At 32.4% G+C, this 23271-nt stretch overlaps 1 long non-coding RNA gene across 1 annotated transcript; it reads left to right on the top strand.

The window, feature by feature from the left end:
* Positions 1-18175: 18175 nt before the first annotated feature.
* Positions 18176-19799, top strand: LOC139511227 (uncharacterized). The gene is made up of 2 exons (XR_011661988.1): positions 18176-18292; positions 19057-19799. It is a non-coding gene; the product is annotated as an uncharacterized lncRNA (long non-coding RNA).
* The last annotated feature ends 3472 nt before the right edge of the window (positions 19800-23271 follow it).

A 23271-nucleotide genomic window follows, 5' to 3' on the forward strand; every position in this document is an offset into this window, starting at 1 on the left:
GTCTCAACTTCTCATTTTCAGTTTGTAATTTTTCAATTACTGTACGGTTAGCATTACCCAACTTTTCAACTTCGTTCAACCTATCAATAGTCATATGAAGCGTTGTTTTTAATTCGATAAGATGGCAATTCAGCGGTACTGCGTTATGTTCGCTTACAGATTTAGACTCGTCCTTACGAAAAACTTCATCAATGCTAGACGGGTCGCCAGAAATAAACTGCTGTAATAAGTAACAGTCTTTTGCATACTTTTGAGAGGATGAACCTCTGTTTGTACTTTTCCTCGTGATTAATTTCCCTAAAGGACACCCCTGTATTGACTTGGCTCGACTGGACCTATACCATGTTATAGTATCATCAGAGTCATTTGTTAATTCAATTAATTTTACAATATATGAGTCTCTAGGAAGATCTATCGATTCAAGGTCTAACATCGCAATAAAATCTTGGTTAGGTATAAAATGTGTCCCTTGACTACTGTCTTGAGAATCTTGACTATCAACAATGGAGTCGTCATTGTTTACATTTTGGCGGACTGGGGTGCCGATTTCTGTTAATATATGCACTATCTGACTATTCTGTGGGGAGTATTGCTTGAAAGTGTCATTCATATTGTAAAAGGAATCTACGTTACCACTTTTATCAGCTCCTACATCAGAAATAATACTTGTATCAGACAAATCAACACCTGTCGTCTTACATGTACGTCCATTCACATCGGACGCCATACTTATTTTCCATTAAAACATTAAAAATTAGAAATAAAAAGAGTTGAGATGGTCTGCTAAGCCCACCTACGTTTACCTTACCTTAAAAATTCTCTGAAACTGACATTATCAAGATGCTTGATTTCTTTATTGACAACATATTTGTTACGTTCGGAGGACGTGTTTTTTCCAATGGGAACCAATTGTGCTCCTCTTCTTGTCGACTTGTTTTTTTTCATTATTATGAGGCTGACTTCATACAGGAACTTCTTAGGAAGAAAGATAAGAAGTTAGCAATATTCTTTAACTTTACTTTCCGCTATGTAGATGATGTTCTCTAACTAAATAATTCAAAATTTGGTAAATTTGTTGAACGTAGGAAAAAAACTTAAAATTGACACTCTTAATTTTTAAACACCCTCTTCCCCCTCCTGTCTAACAAAGAAGGCTTTATATGTGTGTTATGCATGTATATACTTATAGAAAGAGAATCTTCCATAGATTTGATGTCTAATGGTCATAAGGGTGAAATATAATCCCTTTTGGGTGTAACCATGGCAACAATCTGCATTTCTTAGATACAAAATATAGCAAAAAAGGGGGGTGAACATGTCACAAAAGTCTCCAAAATTTGGTTTAAAGGAAAATTTCAATCAATTACAGTGATACCTTTCCTGAATCCATATGTTTATATCTATCAAGTGGTTAAAAAAAATCATATGCATTTCTGCTCGTTTTTCCATAAAATTGAATTGAAAAGATCGAGCGCAAAATCTTTGTTGATAAACACTACAATAATTTATGGACCTATGGACGGTACGGATAGGAAAATACGGACTGACAATCATATAAATGGTCTATAAAACATGTTAAAAACAATCTAAATGTTCATATAAACCCACTAAGAAGGCTATATTATTCTTCAATTATGAAAAAATCAATTTTATTGTACAAAAACTTTCATGTTTAAAAAATTCACAGGGCCATAATGCGAAACTTAACATCTAACTGTGTATTGCTACCTAAACCAAAAGTTCCAAATGGTGAAGCTGAAATCATCCCTTCGTAAATTTCACGGACGGCATCACGAGTTGGTTGACCGTTATGGAATAACCGTTTCACAGATGATATCGGATATGTTCCTAACGTCGTAACTACAATCCCCTTCCCTTTCATGAATGTGACCTACCGAATTAGACTATTTACCGGATTTGTTATAACATGAGCAACACGACGGGTGCCACATGTGGAGTAGGATCTGCTTATGTTGTACTGTTAAACCCCTGTCCCGGGTTAGGGGGGGGGGGGGGTCCCGCCTGTCCCAAGTCAGGAGCCTGTAATTCAGTGGTTGTCGTTTGTTTATGTTTTACATATTTGTTTTTCGTTCATTTTTTTACATAAATAAGGCCGTTAGTTTTCTCGTTTGAATTGTTTTACATTGTCTTATCGGGGCCTATTTTAGCTGACTATGCGGTATGGGCTTTGCTCATTGTTGAAGGCCGTACAGTGACCTATAGTTGTTAATGTCTGTGTTATTTTGGTCTTTTGTGGATAGTTGTCTCATTGGCAATTATACCACATCTTCTTTTTTATATTACCCTTCCGGAGCACCTGAGATCAACCCTAGTTTTTGGTGTGGTTCATGTTGCTTATTCTTTAGTTTTCTATTTTGTGTCATGTGTACAATTGTTTGTCTGTTTGTCTTTTTCATTTTTAGCCATTGCTTTGTCAGTTTATTTTCGATTTATGAGTTTGACTGTCCCTCTGGTATGTTTCGTCCCTCTTTTACAACAGACTTTGATAGTGCAACGGTATTTGATAAAAGTGTCTATACCCATACAGAGGTTTATTTTCATCTTGTTTATTTAATCCGGTATATTTAAACGCTGATCCAACAACCTTGACAAGAAAAAAAACACTTACGTATATGTATGCAGAATGGCTATGAAAGAAAACATCAAAATATTTAATAAGATATATCTTTTTCCTGAGTTGTTGGTAACAGTTTTCTTTGGTTACAAACTATGATTATCAAAGCATGTCCACCTTGTCGCAAGTTTCGTAATTAACTCTGACACAGAAATGATTGTATATTCAATGTCGCTCTAACATCAATATCAAATAAGTATTTGATACGACAAGGTGTGTGAAAAGTTTTATCTTTATAAAATTTTATATTATTTATCAAAACACTAAAGGTTAATATGATATAATTCAATACAATATTTTACGATTTATTCTTTTCATCTGAGGCTAATATGACAAAATGTCAGAATGGCTTCATTTGCACGTGTTGTCTATTTAGAAGATGTATATCACTTCAATATGGGTATTTTAGTTAAATATTGAAATTACTTTAATTGTCGACTAATGTATGGATATGTGTTCTAATGATATCCAATCAAATAAAAAAATGTTTGTCTAACCTATGTTTGAAACTTTGTGTACTTTATAATAGTACCGTTATAATTTTGTGTTAGTAATATAGTAATAATAAACGCAGGAATATCGAGATTGCGTAGTTAAAATTGAAAAAAAAATAATCTTCAAAATGGAAGTTAATTTTCAACTTTAACAATACAAACTTCGTGTATGCTATTAAGTTTTAAGCACCGAGTTATAACCGCTGATATTGGACTAGTAGAATATAATAAATTTCGTAGTCAGTTAATTGCCACTGGTATGATTTGTAGCATACTTTTCTTACATCCATCGTTGAGGAATTAGAAAATAAAAATTTCAATTTCCTTACGCGAAGTGGACTTCATCAAGATTTGGCTACTTTAAAGTCTCTTTTGGTCACAAATACCATCATATATTTAAATATGTAATAATAAACTATGTTAACTTTTAAATTTTTATTTTTTTTAATGTTCCTGGTAAATAACTAGAATCGCGCGTTGCTTGCTTTAATTAAAAAAAAAAAGGAATAGACTGCATACATCAGTGATCAGGTTTAATAACAATCTCGTAGGCCAAACAGCTACTTAGTTAGGATTACAAAATATATGGTAGAGAATGGTAACATCTATATGTCAATGCAGAAGGGAGTCATTGTAGGTTTTGCAGGATGTGTAGATCATACTTGTGTTATAAGCCAGCTCATACTTGAGTTGAAGACTGGAAAGAAGAATTCAGCAGATGTATGGTTAAACGCATGCGGTGCAGTACCACACAAATTTATAGAGATGACGTGTAATATCAACTTATATTATGGCAAAGCGCAATGTTGTGGTTTTCCCAGGATGTGTACTTTGGTACTCCATAAGATTAAGAATGTGTTTGTCTGTGTCTTCTCTCTTGTGTCTTCTCTCCTACTCCGTTTGAGGTTTACTGGTTGACAGTTTAGTCATAGAGAACATGATCTGTTTATTAGATGTAATTGAGGTAACTAGCTTGTAGGTATGAATTTTGTGGGTTTATGTAATGTATCCGGTTGTTTTCTGTAATTAGTTAATACTTCAGTTTTATCATGTATATCTTTTATATGGTCATTTTTTTAAAATTTACTGTTTGCAAAAGTAAAAATTATTCTAAATAATAGGGATGTTCTGGTCCCAAACAGAAAACGCTGTCCGTTTTTGGCACAACTTTTTTAACTTTTGGTCCTCGATGCTGTTCAACTTTGTACTTGTTTCGGCTTTCAAAGTTTTGTATCTGGGCGTCACTAGTAAGTCTTGTGTGGACGAAACGCACTTCTGGCGTATTAAATTTTAAACCTGGTAACTTTCGTTAGCTATTATTCGTGTGTTTCTTTGTCAAATATGTTCTCCTATTTATTTGTATTGTAGTCCTGTAATGTTGTGCTGTCATTTTAATGTTATATTTAACATGGCCATTAACGCGGGAAGTTTGGCATTCCACAAAACCAGGTTCAACCCACCATTTTTTACTTTAAAAAAATGTCCTGTACCAAGTCAGGAATATTGTCATTGTTATATTATAGTTGGTTTCAGTGTGTGTTACATTTTAACGTTGTGTTTCTGATGTGTCGTTTGTTTTCTCTTATATTTGAGTGTGAATTCATATCATTATAAGACGTGTCACGGTACTTTCTATCCCAAATTCATGTATTTAGTTTTGATGTTATATTTGTTATTCACATCGGATTTTGTCTAATACTTCGTTCGTTTCTGTGTATGTTACATTTTAATGTTGTGTCGTTGTTCTCCTCTTATACTTAATGCGTTTCCCTCGGTTCTGGTTTGTGACCCGGATTTGTTTTTTCTATCGATTTATGAGTTTTGAACATCGGTATACTACTGTTGCCTTTATTTGTAGTATTCTAGGATGATCAAAGTCATTTTCAACTGATTTTATGGTCTTTTTTATTGTTGAGCTGTTAAAGAACTGTTCATGGTTGAGATAGGATTGGGCTAGTTTACATTTACAGCCCCGTTATATCAATTATATGTCTGTTTCAAGTATAGGGAGCCTTATTTGAGGGATGCTGATTTGCTGTATTGTTTTATGTTTTTTTCTTTCGAATTATGGGTTTCACATTTTTTCATGCCGGTAACTTTTAAATTGAATACTATACGATATGGTTGTTTTTGTTCATTGTCGAAAACCATACAGAGACCGTGGAAATTGTTCTTATCGTTTGGTCTTTTCTTGTATAGTTGACTCATTGACAATTGTTTACCTATTTTAATTCTCTGTGAACAAATTTTAGTCAGAGGTTTAACACGGAATAATATTTTATTTTACCAGCAGCTTGTAAATTTAATGTGTAGTTAATATCCAAATTTTTCACATACCTTCTTTATGCTTTCGGAAACTGCTTGTGACACTTTTCGGGTAATCTAAAAAAAAAAATATGCATATGCGTTTTTCAACTCATGCCTACCACTGATTATTAGGCTTATATTACATAGTTTTGTAAAATTTCAATTTAATGTCTAAATAGACTACTTTGGAATTTTCCAAATGTATTTCAAGTATCGAGTCATCTTAAATATTCATTTCGCCTACATGAAATTGATAATTGGCTAACATTAATACTTTTTAACTTGTTCCATTTTATCATAGCATACAGCATCTGTGTTAAGAGAAGCAGAATTCTGATATAGAGAGAAATCCAATTAGAATAAGGTATTTATTATCTGATTTTTGTCAATTTGCAATAAATGTTATTCTTTTAAGCATACATATATCAGTTAGTTCATCAATTATATATATAGCTGTGTAATCTTTTAACATAATTTAAAGAAGGGGAATGCAACGCTCTTTTCTTGTTGCCAACATATTTAGATAATCATGAATGGCCAGTTGTATGATAAAGGTTTTGCCCTATACAACATACATCTATGTTCAAGTGGCAATTACAATTTGAAAACCTTCGCCGTGGTCGACTATTGGAATGATTTTTTATCTGTTCTTGTGATATGTAATATGTTCAAAAAATATTGGTACTGGACATAACGAAAAACGTAAAATTACAAAATATATACTAAATCCCGAGGAAGGTTCAAAACGGAAATTCTTTTATCAAATAGCAAGATCAAAAGCTGAAACACATCAAACCATTATCAATCAGTATTAACTCACTTATGATGTTACATTTTTCCCAATAATGTGATATATGAATGTTTGCAACCTCTTTTAATCTTCCTTCAGAAAAAACATAACATAGATCCACCAGGATAAAAAATATATTAGGGAGGCGAAAAGAATTGCAACCAGAAATTGGATGAAATTTAAGACAAAGAATATGTAATTTGTGGTATAATTCTTGAAGCGGGTTATTTGATAAATAATTTCTGTCACAGAGGTATTTCATTTCTAGAAGTATAAAACACGTGTGTCTATGTGTTTATTTGTTTTAGATAAAAAGGATGGACGTCTGAATATTGCTTATCCTAACTTTTTTCACTGCTGTAATTGGAGATGACGTTGAGTTTTTAAGTTGCGGAAAATATACGATGCAACCAGTAACTAATGAGGATTGGTATGTGCGGGTTGGTAGTGACGAAAAAGGAACATTTTTTTTAGGATATAATTTCTGGTTTCTTATTTTTAAAGATGCTAGATTCAACTTTGAGAGAATACAGGACGATGAACCATATTTCCTAATTTCTACTATGAGATGGAATGATTGGTTTATTTATATGACCGACCCTCCAAATGGTCAAGTAGAGTCCATGAATGAAAAACCTAGTGCTGAAGGTCAGTGGATGGTCCAACGAGTGGAAAATGGCAAATACACTTTGTCACCGAGGAAATGGCCCCAAAAATATATGTGTATGAGTGATGATACATTGGATTATACCGTACTGGCTTGTGATGAAGCTGGAACCGCGGGAATTTTTCTCATTAAAAAAAATAGTTCTAGATATTACCAGCAAATCAAAGTTATTGTCGAAATGCGCATCTGGTGCAAGAAAATTGGTACCGTTAATTTTATTACTGCCACTGGGTCGATGCCTCTGCTGGTGGACTATTAGTCCCCGAGGGTATCACCAGCCCAGTAGCCAGTACTTCGGTACTGGCATGAACATACGGATTTTTTGTGTTATTAAAATTTGCTGTTACAAAATATTAGAAATTATTATAAATAAAGGAATGTATCTCCCTCATGCAAAGCTCTGATTCCTTTCACGGATCTGGCTATACTTTTTGGACCTTTTGGATTATAGCTCTTCATCTTTTATTTAAGCTTTGGATTTCAAATATTTTGGCCACGAGCATCACTGAAGAGACATGTATTGTCGAAATGTGCATCTGGTGCAAGAAAATTGGTACCGTTAATTTTATTACTGCCACTGGGTCGATGCCTCTGCTGGTGGACTATAAGTCCCCGAGGGTATCACCAGCCCAGTAGCCAGTACTTCGGTACTGGCATGAACATACGGATTTTTTGTGTTATTAAAATTTGCTGTTACAAAATATTAGAAATTATTATAAATAAAAGGAATGTATCTCCCTCATGCAAAGCTCTGATTCCTTTCACGGATTTGGCTATACTTTTTGGACCTTTTGGATTATAGCTCTTCATCTTTTATATAAGCTTTGGATTTCAAATATTTTGGCCACGAGCATCACTGAAGAGACATGTATTGTCGAAATGTGCATCTGGTGCAAGAAAATTGGTACCGTTAATTTTATTACTGCCACTGGGTCGATGCCTCTGCTGGTGGACTATTAGTCCCCGAGGGTATCCCCAGCCCAGTAGCCAGTACTTCGGTACTGGCATGAACATACGGATTTTTTGTGTTATTAAAATTTGCTGTTACAAAATATTAGAAATTATTATAAATAAAGGAATGTATCTCCCTCATGCAAAGCTCTGATTTCTTTCACGGATTTGGCTATACTTTTTGGACCTTTCGGATTATAGCTCTTCATCTTTTATATAAGCTTTGGATTTCAAATATTTTGGCCACGAGCATCACTGAAGAGAAATGTATTGTCGAAATGTGCATCTGGTGCAAGCAATTGGTACCGTTAATTTTATTACTGCCACTGGGTCGATGCCTCTGCTGGTGGACTATTAGTCCCCGAGGGTATCACCAGCCCAGTAGCCAGTACTTCGGTACTGGCATGAACATACGGATTTTTTGTGTTATTAACATTTGCTGTTACAAAATATTAGAAATTATTATAAATAAAGGAATGTATCTCCCTCATGCAAAGCTCTGATTCCTTTCACGGATTTGGCTATACTTTTTGGACGTTTTGGATTATACCTCTTCATCTTTTATATAAGCTTTGGATTTCAAATATTTTGGCCACGAGCATCACTGAAGAGACATGTATTGTCGAAATGCGCATCTGGTGCAAGAAAATTGGTACCGTTAATTTTATTACTGCCACTGGGTCGATGCCTCTGCTGGTGGACTATTAGTCCCCGAGGATATCACCAGCCCAGTAGCCAGTACTTCGGTACTGGCATGAACATACGGATTTTTTGTGTTATTAAAATTTGCTGTTACAAAATATTAGAAATTATTATAAATAAAGGAATGTATCTCCCTCATGCAAAGCTCTGATTCCTTTCACGGATTTGGCTATACTTTTTGGACCTTTTGGATTATAGCTCTTCATCTTTTATATAAGCTTTGGATTTCAAATATTTTGGCCACGAGCATCACTGAAGAGACATGTATTGTCGAAATGCGCATCTGGTGCAAGAAAATTGGTACCGTTAATTTTATTTCATTACGCAATAAACATTGTATTCAAAAGCAAACAATTCTTTTGTAACAATTTTTACGTCAATTAGCTGATGGAACATAAGTAAATAAAAATAAAAAAAACTTGAGACCGAGAGTAAACAAAATGGGAAACTAAGACAAGGGGAACATTCAGTTATTACCGTTCTTTGATATTTATCAGAAGTTGTTAAAATGTTCACATATGGATATGATTGAGTTAAGCCGGCCAATTGATATTTTATCGTGTATTTTTCTATGTTGTGATGTTAAGCTATTGTTTCAGAAAAAGGGAGAAGGTTTGGATCCATTAAAACGTTTAATCTCGCTGCAAATGTTTGCACCGGTCCTAAGTCAGGAATCTTATGTACAGTAGGAGTCGTTTGTTTATGTAATTTATACGTGTTTCTCGTTTCTCGTTTTTTTATTTTATATAGATTAGACCGTTGGTTTTCCCGTTTGAATGGTTTTACACTAGTAATTTTTGGGCCCTTTATAGCTTGTTGTTCGGTGTGAGCCAAGGCTCCGTGTTGAAGGCTGTACATTGACCTATAATGGTTTACTTTTTTTTAAATTGTAATTTGGATGGAGAGTTGTCTCATTGGTACTCACACCACATCTTCCTATATCTATGATAGAAATCAAATCATAACAAAAATTCGTTTTATCATTCTGAACAAAGCTTAAGATTTGCCAGATTGTCTTTAATTGTATATTTTCTATTCCTTTATTGTTGCTTTGTTATGCTAATATTGTCTTGCTTATATAATCTTGGCGTGTATGCTATCAATAAAGGCTATAGTAGTATATCGCTGATCAACCATTTTATATTATTTTCCAAAAGATTGGTAATTAATGTGCAAGTTGAAAGCGCTCATATGAAAAAGTGTTATCTCACATATTTTTGTCTCAGGTTTAGTGACGATGTGTGGGATTAGTTATGATATCTTATTCTATTATTTTCTCTGATAAATGTCAATCTACATAATCAAACTGAAATATTACAACATGTCAGAGCACATTCGAATGCTTAAGAGTAAATAAGGGGGAAATCACATGCATTTTATTATAGCAAAATATTAAAGACTCTTAAAAATACAAGCTACAGACAAACTAACAATCTTTCCGTGAAACATTTAAAGTAATGAATTGAACAGTTGCCATAGTCTGCTGAGCCCAGCCACGTTTAACTTACAAACTACAAACATTAATAGTGCAATGATATTTGATACTATTGTGCATACCCATTTAGAATTTTATTTTAATCTTCTTTTATTAAATCCAGTACATTCATTCGCTGAACCAACAACCTTGACAAGAAAGAAAAAAACATTAGTGGATTTGTTTGCAAAACAGCTATGCAAGAAAATATCAAAAATATTTAATAAGATCTATCTATTCCCGGAGTTGTTTGGTAAAAAAAACTATGACTATCAGAGCATTTCCACTTTATAGCAAGTTTCGTAATACAATCAGAGACAGACATAACTTTATATTCAATGTACCTTTTAAGTCACTATCAAAAAGGTATTTGATACTACAAGGTTTGTGAAAAGTTTTATCTTTATGAAAATCTTTTATTATTTATTACAACACTAAAGGTTAATATGATATTATTAAAATACAATATTTGACGATTTATGCCAGCATCATTTAAATTCTTTTCATTTGAGGCTTACATTACAAAACGTCAGAATCGCTTCATTTTCATGTGTTGTCTATTTAGAAGATATATATCACTTCAATATGGGTATTTTAGTTATATATTGAAATTACTGTAATTGTCGACTAATGTATAGATATGTCACGGCCGACACTCGGCTAACCGAGAGATTGGTCGGTTAATCTATATTGAGTATGCGGCTATATCGGCGGTTGGTCTGTTAATCGGGTTGGCTAAAGTCTGTTAATCAGGTGTTATCGAGAAAATCATTGAAAGTTTAGCATGTTTCATTGTATAACTTTTTAAATATATTTCTATTATAAACATTATTCATGTCTAACAAAACAATTCAATATACTGAAAAGTAAAAACACAAAAATACTGAACTCCGAGGAAAATTCAAAAATCCAGTGGTGTTATTATTATTTTTCTAGCTTCGATGTACGATCTATAAAATGAAAAGGCGGGTTACTCATCAATAAATTTATACACATTTTACACACACAAAATGTACACAAAATGACACGTTGGTTGATTTTACTTGCATGCAATACTTTGAACATCGAAAAAAGACAGGCATTATGTTTGTTAACCATATTGATATCTTTGTGTGAAAAATCTACACGAAAATCTGGTTTTTGGTGACATAAATCAATTTTTATTTAAAACCTGGTCTGTTAATGGGTCGGATGTATAAAACCCGGTCTGTTAATTGGTCTGTTAAGAGTTATAAATGGCAATAAAAATATAATTTTATTGCTATATGGGGTGTTATCGGATCAAATGGGTAGGCTCAAGACGAGCAGCTAAAATATACGGAAACAACACATGAGCAATGAAACATAAAATATACGATAGCAACACATAAACAATTAACAATTTAGACATTGGAAATTGAAAATTGATAAAAATGGTTTCAAAAAGTGTTATATTAAAGTAATATTGATTTCATCCAAGAATGGTAGTATATATCGTATGGATTCTGTTTACATAATGAATGACACCGATTTGTCATCTTCATTGGTAACCAGTATATAAATCAGAGATAAACGTCGTAATGTAACTAAACATCAGTAAGTAAAATATATTGGGATGCTAAAATATAAAGAATAGAGAAAGAATAATATACATTTATTTCCCGTGCCTCAGGGAGATATGAAGATTTGTTCACTGAAACGTGGGATAGTCTCAACCAATCAGATATTGATTAAACTATCAATGTGTATAAACAGTGGAATAATATACAATTATAGCCTTTGTATGAGGGTAATACAAGAATATATTGACCTAAAAGAAGTATATTGACTGAGGACGAAGTCCAAGGTCGAAATACTTCTTTGGGTCGATATATCCTGTATTGACCTCATACATAGGCTATAATTGTTATATTATCAAATTTCCAACCATATTTGTATCAAAATCGTCATTTGATTTCGTTTGAATTTTATAGATATCATGTTGTCTCCTATACATTAACGACATATAAATAAACCGTGCAATATGCTTTTTGCTGTGCAATATGTATTTTGCTATCCGCCGGTTTTTATCACCTTCGAAAATATAGTTTAACATGTGACTATCCCTGAACGAATCAAATAAGTTAAAATATACGAATTTTAAAATAATACTGAGGAAGATAAATGAAATGTAGAGAAAAGTGACATAACAATTTAAAAAATACAAAAATAAACACCACCCCCTATCCGGACCCTCATGGTATACACGATAATCTGAATGGAGACGCAGAATATAGAATAGTAGAAAAGGACAGTAGAGATTGATGCATTGCTAAAAAAGAGAGAAAAAATAATAATTGTTTAAGAATACAGACATCAAACACCCCTGGGTGTTGAAACAGTAACGGATTGCGATGTACTCATATTGGTGACGAATGCTAGAAGTTTACATGCGGACAACTGCAGTTCTCCTCTGCACTTATGTAGATAGGAACTAAACGGAATAAAATGAATTAAAACTAAAGTTAACAAAATGTAGCTGCATTCGCTCCTTTCCATTTACTTCTTTAGAATGATTTGAAAACAACATATGATTAAGTAATAGAAGAAAAGAACCAATTGGATGATGCTGACGAATAAGGGGTTAACGTCCAGTGACAAATATCATGTGCATATGAGAACGACAACACGTTATATGTACCCCTGTGTTGTATTAGAAAGACACTTTCATTCGGATTTGAGATTCAAAAATTAAGGCTGATTGAAAAGTGACACACCCTTCAACAAAATGCAAAGAAAGTCAAAATAAAAATGCTCTTACTAGAACGATACTGTTGCACCGTATTGTCATATTTTTTTTTACTCAAGAACATCTCATGCTTTACTTTTTCAATGGGAAAATATAAATGTAGGAAAACTATTGCCGTGGCTAAATAACTCTTAACTGACACAATTTCAATTGTCCAACCCATTAACAGACTTTATTCCCATAATTTTCACTAAAACGTGGTATTATTCACGTTATATTACAATTATGAAATATTTACTAATGTCAATTTATTTTTTTAGAACCAAAGTACTATTTTGTGTCCTTTAAATGATATCTAAAATTGTTTGTTTCGCCTTTTATTAAAAAATTGCTATGTAATAAGCATAAATTATACATACTTGCGCGACGCCTTTTAGTTTTACTGAAAACTGCGCATACTATGAAATGTTTTTACAGGTGGAAAATATTCTATGATAGATATCATTTTGTCAGACACTTTTCTTTTTTTGATTGGTTCTTATAATATGCCAAAAATCTGTATATTTGATAGAGTTTAACATAAAATTGTGCGTTTTACTCTTAACAGACGTATAACCAACCCGATTAACAGACCAATCGCCCATATAGCCGCATACTCAATATAGATTAACCGACCAATCTCTCGGTTAGCCGAGTGTCGGCCGTGTATGTGTTCTAATGATATCCAATCAAATAAAAAATGTTTGTCTGACCTATGTTTGAAACTTTATAATAGTACCGTTATAATTTTGTGTTAGTAATATAGTAATGATAAACGCAGGAATATTGAAATTGCGTAGTTAAAATTGAAAAAAAGAAAAAAGAAAATGAATCTGCAAAATGGTAGTTAATTTCTAACTTTAACAATACAGCCTCGTGTATTCTAGTAAGTTTTATTTGAAGCACCGAGTCATAACAGCTGATATTTGACTTGTAGGGTTTCATAAGTTTCGTAGTCAATGAATTGGCAATGGTATGATTTGTAGCATACTTTTCTTAAATCCATCGTTGAAGAATTAGAAAATCAAAATTTCAACTTCCTCACGCGAAGTTGACTTCATAAGGATTTGGCTACTTTAAAGTTTCTTTTGGTCACAAATATCATCATGTATTTAAATATGTGAAATCTTTAACTATGTTAACTTTTAAGTTATTTTATTTGAATGTTTCTGGTAAAAAAAAATATAACTAGAATCGGGCTATGCTTGCTTTATTTTTAAAAAGGAATAGGAGTCTGTAATTCAGTGGTTGTCGTTTGTTTATGTGTTACATATTTGTTTTTCGTTTGTTTTACATTGTCATTTCGGGGACTTTTATAGCTGACTATGCGGTATGGGCTTTGCTCATTGTTGAAGGCCGTACGGTGACCTATAGTTGTTTCTTTCTGTGTCATGTTGGTCTGTTGTGGACAGTTGTCTCATTGGCAATCATACCACATCTTCCTTTTTATACGAATACATCAGAGATCAGGTTTAATAACCATTTCGTAGGCCAAACAGTTTTTTTTAAGTAAGGATGACAAAATATATGATAGAGAATGGTAACATCGATATATCACTGCAGAAAGAATGCACTGTAGGTTTTGCAGGATGCGTAGAACATACTAGTACTAGTGTTATACGCCAGCTCATACTTTAGTTGAAGACTGGAAAGAAGAATTCGGCAGATGCATGGTTATACCTGGGAAACGCATGCGGAGCAGTACCACACGAATTGATAGAGATGACGTGTAATATCAAGTTATATAATGGCAAAGCTCAATGTTGTGATTTTCCTAGGATGCGTATTTTGAAACTCCATAAGGTTGAGCATTTGATTGGCTGTGATTCTCTCTTGTGTCTTCTCTCCTACTCCGTTTGATGTTTACTGGTTGACAAATTAGTCATAGACAATATGATCTGTGATGTAATTGAGGTTTGAACTAGCTTATAGTATTCTAGGATGAGCCAAGTAATTTTTAACTGATTTTTATGGTCTTTTTTATTGTTGTGCTGTTAAAGAACTGTTCAAAGTTAAGAAAGGGTTGGACTAGCTTACATTTGTTTACCCCATTATATTATTTATATGGCTGTTCCGAGAATTGAGCCTTATTTGAGGGGTGGTTGTTATGTGTATTGTTTTGTTATTTTTTTCAGTACTGACTATGCAAACCTACATTATGCTTTCGGAAACTCTTTGTGATACTTTGTGAGTAATTTGTAAAAAAAAAATTAATATGCATATGTGTTTTTCAACTAATGCCTATCACAGATTATCAGGCTTATATCACGTGGTTTTGTAACATTTCAGTTAAAGTTGTATAAACGACCTCACAAAACTGAAAATTGATTATGCATTATTTCAAACTTGTTTATTAAACCTGTACATTCAAATGCTAACCCAACAACCTTGACCATCAAAATAAAAACATAATTGATGAATTTAATGTATTTGTATGCAGCATGGCTTTGAAGGTTTCTATCTAAAATATTTTTATAAAATCTATCAGTGTCGTGGTAACAAACTATGAATATCCGAGCATTTTCATACAAGAACAAATTCACCTTATAAGTGTCGTTATAAAGTCAGAGATAGACATTATTTCATATTCACTTTTTGAAATGTGTAGCCTTTTTTTTTTACTTTATGTATGTAGCTCTTAAATCACTATCAAAACTTGCATACGACAATAATTTGTATAATTAATCTTTATGGAAATTTTATATTATTTTTTACAACCAATATGATACTATTATCTGCAATATGATACATTTTATGTCAACATCATTTATATATATTTTTTTTATCTAAAACTAATATTGATAAAGGTCAGAATGGTTTCACTTCCAATTTTGTCTGTTTAAAAGATGTTTATCATTCGGTATTTTAGTTTAATATTCAAATAACCTCAATTGTCGACAAATGTATGGGTATGTGGTTTTATAATATCCAATCAAATAAAAAAATTTAAAAACTGTTATACTGACCTGTGTTTGAAATGTAGTATACTTTATATCGTTGTAATTTTGTGTTAGATATAAAAGAGGGACGAAAGATACCAGTGGGACAGTCAAACTCATAAATAGAAAATAAACTGACAACGCCATGTCTAAAAATGAAAAAGACAACCAGACAAACAATAGTACACATGACATAACATAGAAAACTACAGAATAAGCAACACGAACTCCACTAAAAACTAGGGATGATCTCAGGTGCTCCGGAAGGGTAAGCAGATCCTGCCAACCACAGGAAGATTTAAAATCTTTTAGACACCTTCCCTTTCATGAATGTGACCTACCGAATTAGACTATTTACCAGATTTGTAATCACATAAGCAACACGACGGGTGCCACATGTGGAGCAGGATCTGCTTACCCTTCCGGAGCACCTGAGATCACCCCTAGTTTTTTGTGGGGTTCGTGTTGTTTATTCTTTAGTTTTCTATGTTGTGTCATGTGTACTATTGGTTTTTTTTCTGTTTGTCTTTTTCATTTTTAGCCATGGCGTTGTCAGTTTGTTTTAGATTTATGAGTTTGACTGTCCCTTTGGTATCTTTCGTCCCTCTTCTACTATATGCTTTCGGAAACTTCCTGTGACTGATTTTATAAAATTTGAAAATAAGTGAATATACATTTGTGTTTATATATTAAGTCTTAAAAGTTTTAAGGTATTATAATTATTAATGCCAATTTGAAATTTTACTCAAAGTCATGAGAATGGTGTTAAACGTAAAATCACAAACATAATGAATTCCGAGGAAAATTCAAAAGGTTAGTCCCTAATCAAATGGGAAAACCATAAACTGAAACCCATCAACTGATGTATAATAACTGTCAAATTATAGTTCAGTAAGGGCTGTGATAGAATTTTTCACTTGTGTTATAATGTCAAAGACCCCAAAAATTTGAAGACGTGACATGATTGCCAAGAATACATGTGTTATATTCAAGATTTTCTAATATCCCAGGAATATATTACCTTAACCGTATTTGGCACAACTTTTTGGAATTTGGGGTCCTCAATGCTCTTCAACTTTGTACTTGTACGTCACTGATGAGTCTTATGTAGACGAAACGCGCGACTGGCGTATTAAATTATAATTCTGGTATAATTTTATAGAGTGAAGATAATACAAATATAAAAACAGGTTGTTTAGATTCGATAATGTCACTATATGATATGTTTTGATATTTTAAAGCATTTTTATATATAAAAAAATATATATATATCACCTAGATAATAATTGATTTTAATTTGTTTTTTTGCAAATGAATCGAACATTTAAAGAAAAGCTCGATAAGTCAACGCATTGTTTATCATTACTTTTTCCAGTTATAAAGTTTCATTTGATTCTTAACTAATATTTTCGAACCTGAAATACATTATATGTTTCACATCTAAGGTATTAATTTCACTCATTGTTCAATGCCATACGGTCACCTATTGTTGTAAATTTTTGTGTCTTTTGGTCTCTTGTGGAAAGTTGTCTCATTGGCATGTAATCACCCCAGTACTTTTTATTTTTTATTCTATATCTTATTTTCGAAAAATGTTTGACATGTTTCGTCCTCCAAATTAAGACATCAGTACAATATCGCTGTGCAGTTGTCATAATTCTATTAAGCAAAAAACTTATCCGAGTAACAAACTAAAACATAGAGAGACACATTAGATATAAGAGGAAATCACCGGAACAACGAAAAAATGAACTACAACAAAAGCAAACGCCTAAACTAGAAACGATCTGTAGATAATTAATGCCATATGCCTGACTTGGTAAGTGATTTTCTGATGATGAATTGAGGATTAAACCTGGTTTTATGACTGGGTATACCTCCCGCTTACACGGCGATGTTAAAATGCCACTAAAATGACAACACTTCATAACAGGAATACAGTTTGAAAACACTCAAGAACACAATACATAAATGAATAAAATAGTTGTAAAAACATAACACCAGACACCTAGTATGAATTAACGACAACACATCAAGATATCACCAACGAAATATAAACTGCACGAAATATAAATTTCGTTTGTGTTGTTGTTTTTATTTGTATTTTCTTACAATGTCAGTTTTTCTTTTAAATCAAAGCTGTGTATAAACAAAATTCCTGTGCATGTAGTTGATTTAAGAGTAAAATCATATAAATGAAGTAGCTTAAATTTTACATACATATAGAAAATGAAAATTAAAGACGACTGTAATATAAGGCAAGATCATATCAGACCAAACAGTAAACACTGTCAAAATTCGATGAACGTCTCTTATATTTTATAGATTTTTTGTTTGAACTTAAGGCATGTCTATCACTTATTATCGGGGTCTTGTAACATTTCAATTTTGAAGTCCGATTACAAAATTTAATTTTTTTAATGTAGCTATGGTATAGAGACTCATGAATATTCATTTCGCCTACATAAATTCATAATTGGCTATTATAAAGCTTTATAATGTGTACTAAGTAATCACAGCATTTATAAGGCATTTGTGTGAAGGGAAGCTGAATTCTAAAATTGTAAGAATATCCAATTAGAATAAGGTATTTATTAATTACTTTTTTCAAGTAATAATAGTTGTTATTCTTTCACACATACTCTTATCAGATAGTTCATCAATTATTTTAGTAATAAGTCATACATTTTTTAAAGGTACTTTTTATATGCATTTTTAATGTTGTCTTTTGTTTGTTTCTTTTTTTTAATAAAAAGCCAGACATTGGTTTTCGTTCCATCAATCATTCTTCGAAAATATAACTTTCAATGAGCCCTTTTTCATTAATGTGAAATTTTAAGAGTATTTTAAGCCAACTAAACCGTGCATAACGAAACTACTGGAGTATAATTTAAAGAAACGATAAGCTACCACGAGACCACCGAGGCGGTTCTTTAAGCTGACGAAATAACTATGAATAGAATACTGAAAATTGAAAATAATTGGACACATGCAGTTGTCATAAGGCCATTGACAGAGGCAAAATCACATAACGCTTGTTAAAAATACGCTTGTTAAAAATTCATACTTGTCATAAAAAGAAAAATCACAAAAGTACTGAACTCCGAGGAAAAATTAAAGAGGAAAGTTCCTAACCAAATTGCAACCAATCATTGGTAGAAAATCATTATAAAAAGAACAATGATTAATCCTGCACTATGGTTTACTTATACATCTTCCAAAAATTAAATAAAATTTCTATATATCAATAAACAGTTTTTAATTGCATTGAATTTGATCATGTTCAAAAAATTTGTTGAAATATACAGAAAAAATGAAAATCAATCAATGCTCTAATGTTCTTTATTTTAGATAATGATACAACTGTTCTTCGTTGTTATCATCAGTAGTTCCGTATTAAGTGATGACTTGGGCTTTCTAAGTTGTGGGGAGGTAACATTTCGACCAGTTAAATGGGATGATTGGTATGTTGTGATGGGACTTGATGGTGTAATACATGGCAATGATTATATCTTCGACTTCTTGGTTGACGCTGACGCCAAGTTCACATTTGTAAGAATCGACGAAGAAAAACCTTTATTTTATATAACTATGAACAGGAATGGACAACAGAGATTTGTCTACATGACAGATAGACCTGATAAAAGGGTCGAATCTGTAGACTCCATACCTGGCCCTGAAGGTCAATGGAACATCACGAGAGTAGTAAATGGTAAATACACATTGTCAACAGAGGCACAACCTGATTGGAGAATGTGTATGAATGATGATTACCGTGGTACTATTATCGGATGTGAGGACGAAATTGGGCCTAAAGAAATATTCAACGTACAAAACTGGTAACTGTTACCTAAAAACTTGTTCAGTCGTTTCTTACTTGAATCGTGTTTATTAAACCATTATAAATATTTCAATTCGATGTTTTATATAAGCTTTATAAAAGAGGTAATCAATCATTTAAATATTTTGATTTGCATGTAATATGTTTACTTAGCTTCATGGCTCCAGACAATAGATAACTATATTATATTATTCATTGTGTATTCATAATTATGTTATTATGTCAAATTTTGTAGCAAAGATATTTATATCAATTTTGAATTTGTTATTAATGTAAATGTTTCGGTTTCCAATTCGTTATACTAGTATTTTTAAAGTGTTCTACTTTGCCCCCGTCATTTTTCAATATGCTGCACAATTGCTCTCCCCCTCTTCATTGCCTATAAGGGTTTCTTTGAGTTAACCTCAAAAAGAAATGCTCGGTATAACATAAACACTTGTAATCAACTGGCACTTGAATCAATGTCTAATAAAATTGATGCGAATACGATATACTCCCGGATCTTATAACTATGCCTTTATATATCATTGTCTGGAATGATCATACATGGTGTGTCGAACCGCATGATAAGTGATACAAGTTGATGTATTGTCCTCGGTTTTAGTTTGTAACCCGGATCTGTTTTCTCTAAATCGATTTATTAATTCGGAACAGCGGTATACTACTGTTGCCTTTATTGGAAGCCTAAACAAACATTCTTTTCTCTTTTGATTTTTTTTAAAAAGCTTCTGAGGTTTCAGAGTCGTTTCAATTCAAATCGTGTGATTTGTTCATAAATTTTCTATACTAGATGCCATTTAGAGCTTGGTATCGTTTAAATACATGTTAACTCGAGAGTCAGTACTTTGGTTTTGGCATGCTTTATTAGTATCTTTCTAAAACTGTCCGTTTGAAAATGATTATGTTATGTACAAGGTTAGGTTTCAACTGCCACAGGGAAAGTTGACCTTAGATGAATTTTGCTAAAAAAAATATTTTTTTGTTCTTTACCTGTGTCTGTTCCTTTACATTCCTAGCTTTCAAATATACGGTTCGGTCGTTCCTGATTAAGGTTAATTGAAAAATTGCTATTTAATACTTTTACTTGCTCCTTAATATGTATTGAGCCTGGCTGATGAACTGAAACCATCGGATCAGGGACAGTCTATACTAACGGGACTGGTCACTTATAACAATGTTTTACAAATGTGCAGACAGAACTTTGCCGTCGATGATGTTACGTGACTTCATAGCAAATCGTTTCACATTTTCGAACTGTTCTTCATAACTATATGTTCAAGTTCAATGAAGTAACATTTTTATGAAAGTTTATACATTTTGCCATTGCAAAATGCTGGAGGTTTTTTTTTAAAGATTTTTCTGATAGATAAAACAAAATTTAGGTAAAATTATCGCAATGTTTTGTATTAAGCTGGGGACAACCCTGCATCTACACTGCAATCTGAGAATTTTTTTTAAACAAAAAGCCAAAATCAACACTTCGTTATTATATGTTACCTCAGAGATAAGCTTTGTTTTTTGTAATTTTGACAGTAAAATACAAATATTGAATTTTGAATGGTAATACGTTTCGTGTAAACTATGCAAAACATTCGGAGTCAATATTAAACCTGAATGGGCACTTTATCAATGATATTTGTCAATGATTATACAACTGCATACCTCATTGACTTGTCATAAGTGATTTCCATCAAACAAACCTACAAACTTTAACATGTGAATTATGCAAAAGTTTCAAAAGCATTCAACTAACTAAGGGGGACAGGTAAAAATTGTCCATGGAAACTAAAAGTTCTAATGGTAAAACAACTCAAACTGATTATGGTCGACTTGCTGGTAGAATTTCCCCTTAAACTGACTTTATCAAACTTAAACTTATCACTGACGCCGCGATAAAAACACCACTTCTAAGTTTCACCTTCGAGACTTCGTCGAGCCGATAAATAACATAACGTGTAACATGTTTTACTGCACCAAATGCATATTTTATTTATTAAGTAAGAATTTTGCAATTTATTAGCCATTACCTTACATTTCTTCATCCAAGTACGATTCACTTCTATTGCTTTGATTCTTACTCTTTTAATTTTACCACCCTCAGTTGATGTTGTCATTTTAGTGTTATCTCTTACATTGCCATAAAAGTGTGAGGTTTTTCTAGCCACAAAACCAGGTTAAACCCACCATATTTGCTTAAAATAACCTGTACCAAGTCCGGAAAATCGCAGTTATCTTATAGTTCGTTTCTGTGTGTGTTACATTGTCGTTTAGTTTTTCTGTTGTTTCGTTGTTTTCCTCTAAAAGCTGGTTTGTTTCCCTCTGTTTTAGTTTGTTTGTAACCCGGGTTTGTTTTGTCACAATCGACTTATGACTTTCGAACAGTGGTATACTACTGTTGCCTTTATTTAACGTCAATTATATATTACAACAACATTGCAATATGGCGTAGTTTGTTGCAATCACAATTCTAGTAGGAAAGATTTTTTTCTGCACGCATTGACCTAGATGTCTTTAAAAATGAACTGGACAAACAATTATAGGAAAAAATTATTTGTGTTGTTGCCTATATTTTAAAATAATCATAACCTGCTCATACATTTTCTTTTGCAGTAAATAAGTATCTAATATTTAATTACCAGTCTTTTGTCAGTTCACATTTTATATCGTTTTGGGATGTTTAAAATTAAAACATGTATTGTAACATGAAAACAACATCTGTAAACAGATATGATGCTGGTAGAAAAAAAAAACACTTTCAAAGTGTAATATACAATAAGCATAAATAGTGCAACGTTATACCAGCATAGTCATATCATTTTGTCTATGGGTTTATTTGGTAAAATATCAGCCGTAATTTATAAGAAGTAATCAGATACTATATAGCCCTTATAAAATATTTGTTATCATCCTACATATTTCAGAATTTAACCTTTAATTGTAAGAACGGATTGCCTAGACAATCAATGGCTTTTTTTCTAACTGCTTCAACTTCCTAACGCAAGTTTGAAAATATTCCTGATCAATATATATCTATTATAAACTCCTGAGGAGCTAAATAAGTGCAGTCACACAACGAGATGGACAATAATTAAAGGAGAAAAGGTATGTTCAAACATACGACAGGCATTGGGGTGAACCATAGTGACGAGAAATGCTCAAAAAGCATACCAGTAATTTTGGGGACAATAAAGTGATAAGGGCTTTTCAACGAATCCATGAACACTCAACCATTGCCAAATCCTCCCGACCCCACTTTTTTACTCAATCAACCCACTGTTTTGAAAACAGTAAAATTCCAATGAATAAAGTTCTGCCTAATAGCACTTTTTTTAAGAACAGTAAATGATTAAGGAACGATGTAGATGTGGGACAATAAAGGGATAAAGTATGTTCATATAGGAAAAGCGGACTCAACAAAATGACAATAACATTGAGGGTACCAATTTTACTGTAACAGATGGGCATTTAGACAACCGATGTCTCATCAGTGATGTTTAAGGCCAAATTTTTTTGAATTCCTAACTTATCGTATTGGGGAACTAATAAAACTTAAAAGCAATTATGTTTTAAAAGCCAAACCTTGATAAAGAATCAGAACTATGCATTACTGAGATGCATTCCTTAATCTAAAGTACTTTCTAAAAATACAAAATGAGCAAATTAAAATAAAGCAATATTCGTATTTTCATTCGTTACGAAGTACTTGGTAAATAATAACTTTGGGA

The sequence above is a fragment of the Mytilus edulis genome, chromosome 2, assembly GCF_963676685.1.
Source record: "Mytilus edulis chromosome 2, xbMytEdul2.2, whole genome shotgun sequence".
Taxonomy (NCBI): Eukaryota; Metazoa; Mollusca; class Bivalvia; order Mytilida; family Mytilidae; genus Mytilus; species Mytilus edulis.